Raw genomic sequence first — 6,342 nt, 5'->3', positions numbered from 1 at the left:
GAGGGATTTGTTCTAATGGTGTTTGTAAATAGGATATCATGTCTGCATCTTGTACAGCAATTAACCACTAGGAAGAATGTATGCAATGTGTTAATTATTGCAACTGTCCTACCAATTTGGTTTGAAACTCTCTCATTGCTATTTGTTTCTCCATAAAATTATGGAGAGAAAGAAAGAAGCTTAAATGTCACATTTTTTCTTATATGAGAGACCCAAAGAAAAAGCTAAAGAACCAAACTAAAGACAGACAATAGAAAGTTGAGAGAGAGAGAGAGATCTTTCTCGTGTGCAAAAGACACAAGAAGATGGAAAGTGGAGAAGGAAAGGAAATGGAAAGAGAAATCAAGACGTGTTTTGTCCATGTACCCACTTCACATGAGAAACATAAATATTATATACCAACAAAAAAAAAACAACTTGCTGATACATAATGGAAATACCTTCATACTCTTCCCAATACAGGAACTTGTGAATATGTCCTGAATACTGTGCTTAGAGAAGAAAATACATTAGTAAATATATTAGTGGGCTTAGACTGCATATTCCCTACATCAGTGTTCATGTCTATGGTGAACAAAACTGTGAACTTTAATGAATTAGTAAACCCTAAGGGAGTAGTGACATACACATCTAGGTGTGCCTGTGACTGTGTGTGCACCGAGAACTGGCATGGGGAACAGCCAACAGAGCAAAGGAGAGCCATCCTGACGGTGGGGAGCACCACCTGGCAGGCCGGCCATGGGGAGCACCGTCCAGCAGGCTGGCCGTGGAGATCACCACCCACTAGGCTGGCCATGGGTAGCACCACCCAGGAGGTTGGCTGCTCCAGGGGAACAGACGCAAGAGAAGGAAGGCGCTCTTGCACATGCGGCATGGACTCTCTGAACATCGCACCTTTCCACCATCGTGCTGCTGCCTCCCTGCAGGCCAGAAAGCAGGGGACCAGCTGACCATGGGCTGAAGCCTTGACACTGTGCGCCAAAGTCAGCCTCGCCCCCTCTAAGCTGATTTTCTCAGGGGTTTTGCCTTCGGTGTGAAAACCTAACTTAACACAACAGCTCCCCGTGCTTGCTCGTGAACTGAACTGCCCTGCATCCACCCTCTGTGTCACATCCACAGGCTGCAGAGTCAGAATTAAAACCTAAGATTCCATGCTTTTATTCTCCTCCTAACAAGAGCTTCCTCTTATCAGTACTTTGGAGATCTCCCCATACCTCTTTATTGGGAAAAAAATAGCAAAACTGATACAAGCTCAAGATAGCATTAAGAATGTTATATTTTATCAGTTATAATTGTATCTCTATATCTGTGAAAATGTAGCTCAAATATAAGCCAGAAGTGCTACACTTTTTGGCCTGTTGTTCCATCCAAACTCCAAACCAGACCCCCTCTCAGTTTCTGTACTCATTTAATACTGTCCTGATACCAAGTACACAGGTGTCTCCTCTGCCCCACCAAAAGAGTGATCAATTCTGTGCCAAATGCCAGCTAGGTGTCATCTAACCCAAGTCTCAACCCATGCTATCCACTGGAAGAAGCCGTGAGATCCCACAGGGTCAATCTGAGAGTGTAGCAGGGCACTTGCCTAGCATGAGCAAGTGTTCTAGCACTGGGTTCAATTTCTAGCCCTGGGCCAACCAAATAGCTCAGCAGACTAAAGCACCTGCTTATGCAGACACAGGGGACAGGAATTCAATCCCCAGCATGCTGTGCTGGCCCCATCCCCTGGGCATGCTGGCCATTGAGACTGAGTGTGGTGGCCCATGTCTGTAATCCCAGCACTTGGGAGGCTGTAAACAGGAGGATTACTATGAGTCTGATCTACACAGTGAGACCCTAGAGACCCTGTAGACCCTGTCCTAAAAATAAAAAAATAAAAATTCTAGCCCTGGAAAGAAAAAAAAAAAAAAACCCTTTGGACTCACGTGTTGAAGCCTCAGTCCTCAAGACACCCCCTGCTTTACAAGCTCAAGCCCACATTGTTTTACCTGCACTGCTGACCAACCAGCTATAAACCAGGGTTCTCCCAACCACCTTCTCTGGTTGTCTTGATTGATTAATATGGCTTATGGAACTCAGGCCTCATATGTGCAGGCTTATTTAGAGCACAACACAAGGAACACAGATGAAGAGCTACATAGGGGAGGTTTATGGGAAGGGCCTCAGGGTCTAAACTCCTGCTCTGGGCACATTATCCTCCAGAAAGTCCGTGGGCACAGCTGCCAGGCTATTATTCTGGCCCGGTCTTTGCAGGTTGATGTGAAGGTCTCATTACATTTGCATGATCCACTGAGTCACTGGTCGCCCTGCAGCCCCTTTGTCCTCTTCAGAGGTTTGGAGTGTTGTCAGAGTCCTAATTCTCTAGTACTGCAGTGATCTTTCTAGTTACCAGGGGAAACCCACTTCCTCCATCTATTTGAATGTATAAAACTACTCTAAATGAAAATATTTGGGAACTGTTGAGTCAGGGGATTTGGAGACAGCAGGGGTCACTACCTGGAAGAAAATGGGCAAGAGCCAGGGAGCAGGCAGAGGGATCCTGGGAAAAAATAAGTCTTGCGTCATCTCCCTCTTCTGGTCCTCTGCCAGGGCCAGCCAGTGCTCAAATGCAGCTAAAAACCAGAGAGCAGAAGTGGTTGTTGTCTAAGGCACAAATCAGGGATAGAAAAGAGTAAAAGGTGGATCTCCAGAAGCCAATGAAAACTTGGAAATTGGACATGAGTGTGGAAATTGGACTGAAAATTTAAAATCAAAAAAGCAGTAGGGGGCTGGAGAGATGGCTCAGTGGTCTAAAGCACCTACTTGGAACAAGCTTGGCAAGGCATCAGGGACCGCGGTTCAATCCCCCAGCACCACATGCCAGCCAGCCCCGCCCCCTGGTGGGCTGAGCTGGCCACACACACACACCACTCACTCTCTCTCTCCCTCTCTCTCTCTCTCTCTCTCTCTCTCTCTCAAATAAATAAAAATAAAAAAAAATTAAAAAAAAAAAAGCAGTAGGAGGAAGGAGACAGCACAGGGGCAACAGGAACACTTAGGTTGGGAGGGAAAGCTTTCCGAAGCCCCTGAGCACTGTGTGCACTTGACTTAGTTGGCTTTGAGTTCACAGCTTTCTGATTGTGGCCCCTCAGGCAGGTTGTGAAGGTCTTTGGGGCCTACTGCCCATGACTCCACCCGAGATGAGAATCACTAGTGCAGAGAGAGCCAGTCCACAGCTGCGTGCATGACCCACCTGGTGGGGACTCCTAGGCGCCATCTGTTGCCCATCATTCTTCCTGCGAAAATCTCTGAGAAGTTCCTTTAACTCCTGAGATACCTTGGATCTAGTTGAGACTCAACCATAAACCATGGAGACTGGACCCTGGTTCCTTCCTCATTTGTAGTGTTTCCTCCCACTTTGGATGGGAAGTAAAGGATACTGATAATCAGATGACACAGTAAACAATTGTGTCCTCATGGGAATTTGTCCCTGGAAACAACTGACACTGGTGGGTCCAAGGATTTCATTTAGACAAAAAGACAAGTTTCTTCATGGCTTGCAGGTTTGTGTGCTGTCCCCTACATTTCTATCGTCCTTCTCCTTGGAGACACTTGGTGTCCGCTGGGGGAGGGAAGCATTTGGTGACCACAGCACTGTGGAGCTGTGTGTGCTGCACACTGGCTTCTCCTCTCTGCCTGGAGCATTCCAGCTGGCAGAATCACTCCAGAAAGCTCCAGGTGACGCAACCCTTAGATTCTACCCTGGGAGGTTCAGCATTGAGGCATGTTTGAAGCCTGCTGGGAGAATAAGCCCTGTTTAGCAGAAACAAAGGTGGGGCTAGAGAGGTCATCTGTAGCTGTCAGGCTCATTTGGCAAAGTCACCATCCAGGGGCAGATCTGAGTATGAGGACCTCACTTGTGTTCAGGGAACATCTATTGTCTATGGCCCAAGTGAAACAATCTTATCTTCCCGCTTTAATTAGTAGTGTGTGTGTGTCGGCAATTTCAAAATCCCAACCCAGTATTTCTAATGCTGCCCAGCCCTCTCACCCAGACACACCTCTCTCTCCCCTCTCCCACTCTCTTTCTCCTCTTCTATCCCCCAACCACTGATATATACATATATATCCAGCAGAGGGAAGTGGAGGACGAGGGTGCGCTCCATTCCCCACCCGTGATGTGTGTTCCAGAGCCTGATTATCCCTATCTATCTATCTATCTATCTACCCTCTATCCATCTGTCCTCTATCTATCTATCTATCTATCATCTATCATCTATCTATCCTCTGTCATCTATCTATCTATCTTGGCATGACATATAACAGCACACTATCCATACCCTCTATGACCCACTACATGTGAATATAATATAAATTCAAAATTGGAAACATTTATGAAGGCAGGAAAGCCCCCTCTACATCCCATCCCCAACAAAAACAAGCTCTAGGCCAAACTGCAAATCTGTGTTGATGACACGCAGTTATTCAATTAAAGATCAGATGGAAATTGGGCAACCAATTTACCATTCAGATTGATAGATGGGATGAGGGGCTGCTGGACCGTTGTCGAAATGCAAATGACTTTAAATTCTGAACGTTCAGGGAAAATGAGATTGATTACCCAGCTGGTTATTCATCCCATTACTCAAATGGGCAAATAGATGATCCATGTGGGGAGGGCATCCCAGAGATGCTGCAGGAGCCGCTGTTTTCTAGTGATTGAAAGCGTTTAGCAGAGAAGTCTGTCTCGCTGGTAAAGTGGGCTGAGCATGGCCTGGGGCTCTCCCGCTACACTTGGTGTTTTTATGGTTGCTGCTGCTAAGCCGGGTCCAGCAGAGGGTGGCGATGCAGGAAAGGGGGACACTCGTTCCCTACCCACGGTACATGTCCCAGAGCTCAACTGCTCCCAATTTAGGGGTGTCTTCCTATACCCTGACTTCTTACACACATGTGCACACACGTGCACACGCACACACACACACACACTCAGCTCTAAAGCAATCCAGAAGATAATGGGGGGGCACTCGCAGTAGCTTTCTCAGAAAGACCCCCAACCCCTTTACCGCCGCGCTGCCCACTCGCTGTGATCCAGCAGAGAATCCAGTCCTCGGAAGCTGAGTGAGCCACATATGAAGGCTCACTCCCTTACCGACACTGTGAGCGAAGGAGTGAGCAGGCCTGCTGAGCCCAGCGTCTGTGCCCACACAGTGTGAACGGATGCAGCTACTTAGGCAGTCGTGTCTCGTGGCTTAGATGCTGAGACAGTAATGACCAGAACTTACCTGAAGTCCTGTGTCCATGATAATGACGGTGTGAAAACTAGAGATGATTTGCTTTTGGTACCCAGGATGGTTCCCAAGCACGAAAGTACTCACTGAATGAAGCCCAACACTTAAGGGCGCTGCAAGGACGGCGTGAGGCGGTGAAGTCACAGTCCCTGGAAATGTTCCCAGGTGAAGCACACGTAGCAGAGTGGAGGGTGACTAGGGTGGGCGAGCCTAAGGAGGGCTCCAGCAGACACTTCGGGCTACCTCGGAGTGTGGCCCTTGACTCTTGCTGTCTCCGAGGGAAAGGCTTAGGAGCGAAGATGGAAACAGCTAGGCTGCCAACGTCATCAGGAGCTAAGTGTCACTTGTTCAGTTGAGGATGAGGTGGGGAGTCCACGGTGGGCTGAGCTTTCAAAAGGTTATTCTGGCATCTGGTGGGAAGACTGCGGGGGGGGGGGTTGGAGGGGATGGAGCCTGACGCGGTGTCCTTATCCCTAAGAAGACAAGCTGCAAGAGCTCAAACTCAGAAGTGTGAAGTGTGTCGTGGGCGGAGAAACCAAGGAGAGCCACAGGAGGGCAGGAGGGCAGAACACACGGGGTGCCGGGGATGAAGAGTGGGCGGGTCAAACGCCAGCTTCTTCCGGCCAGGGTGAGACCATTCACTCCAACCAGCGAGTCAGGCAGAAGCGCTGCAAGGGGAAGGTGGTGAGTTAGGTTTCAGACAGGCCGTGCTTGAGGAGCTTCATGCACACCCGCGTGACACGGCGACCATGTATCACACTCGGGGGCCCGAGATGAGAGGACTCTGAGTGCAGGGCATTTACTGCAATTGTGGTCAATTATCCGCCCCGTGTGCCCTTCCCTGACAAATTCTTGGCTCGGTCAATGTCTGAGAAATAAAGAGAGGGAGACACAGAGGAAGAAATAAAGAAAGAAAAGAGGGGGTAAGGAAGGGAGGCAGGAAGGGGGGGCAGAGCAGGCAGGGAGGCAGGGAGGCAGGGAGGCAGGCAGGCAGAGAGGCAGGCAGGCAGGGAGGCAGGCAGGCAGGGAGGCAGGCAGGCAGGGAGGCAGGCAGGCAGGCAGAGAGGCAGGCAGG

Source organism: Octodon degus, unplaced genomic scaffold (genome assembly GCF_000260255.1).
Source record: "Octodon degus isolate 3935 unplaced genomic scaffold, OctDeg1.0 scaffold00049, whole genome shotgun sequence".
Classification (NCBI taxonomy): domain Eukaryota; kingdom Metazoa; phylum Chordata; class Mammalia; order Rodentia; family Octodontidae; genus Octodon; species Octodon degus.
The sequence above is the reverse complement of the archived record's forward strand: the minus strand, read 5'-3'. Positions refer to the sequence as shown.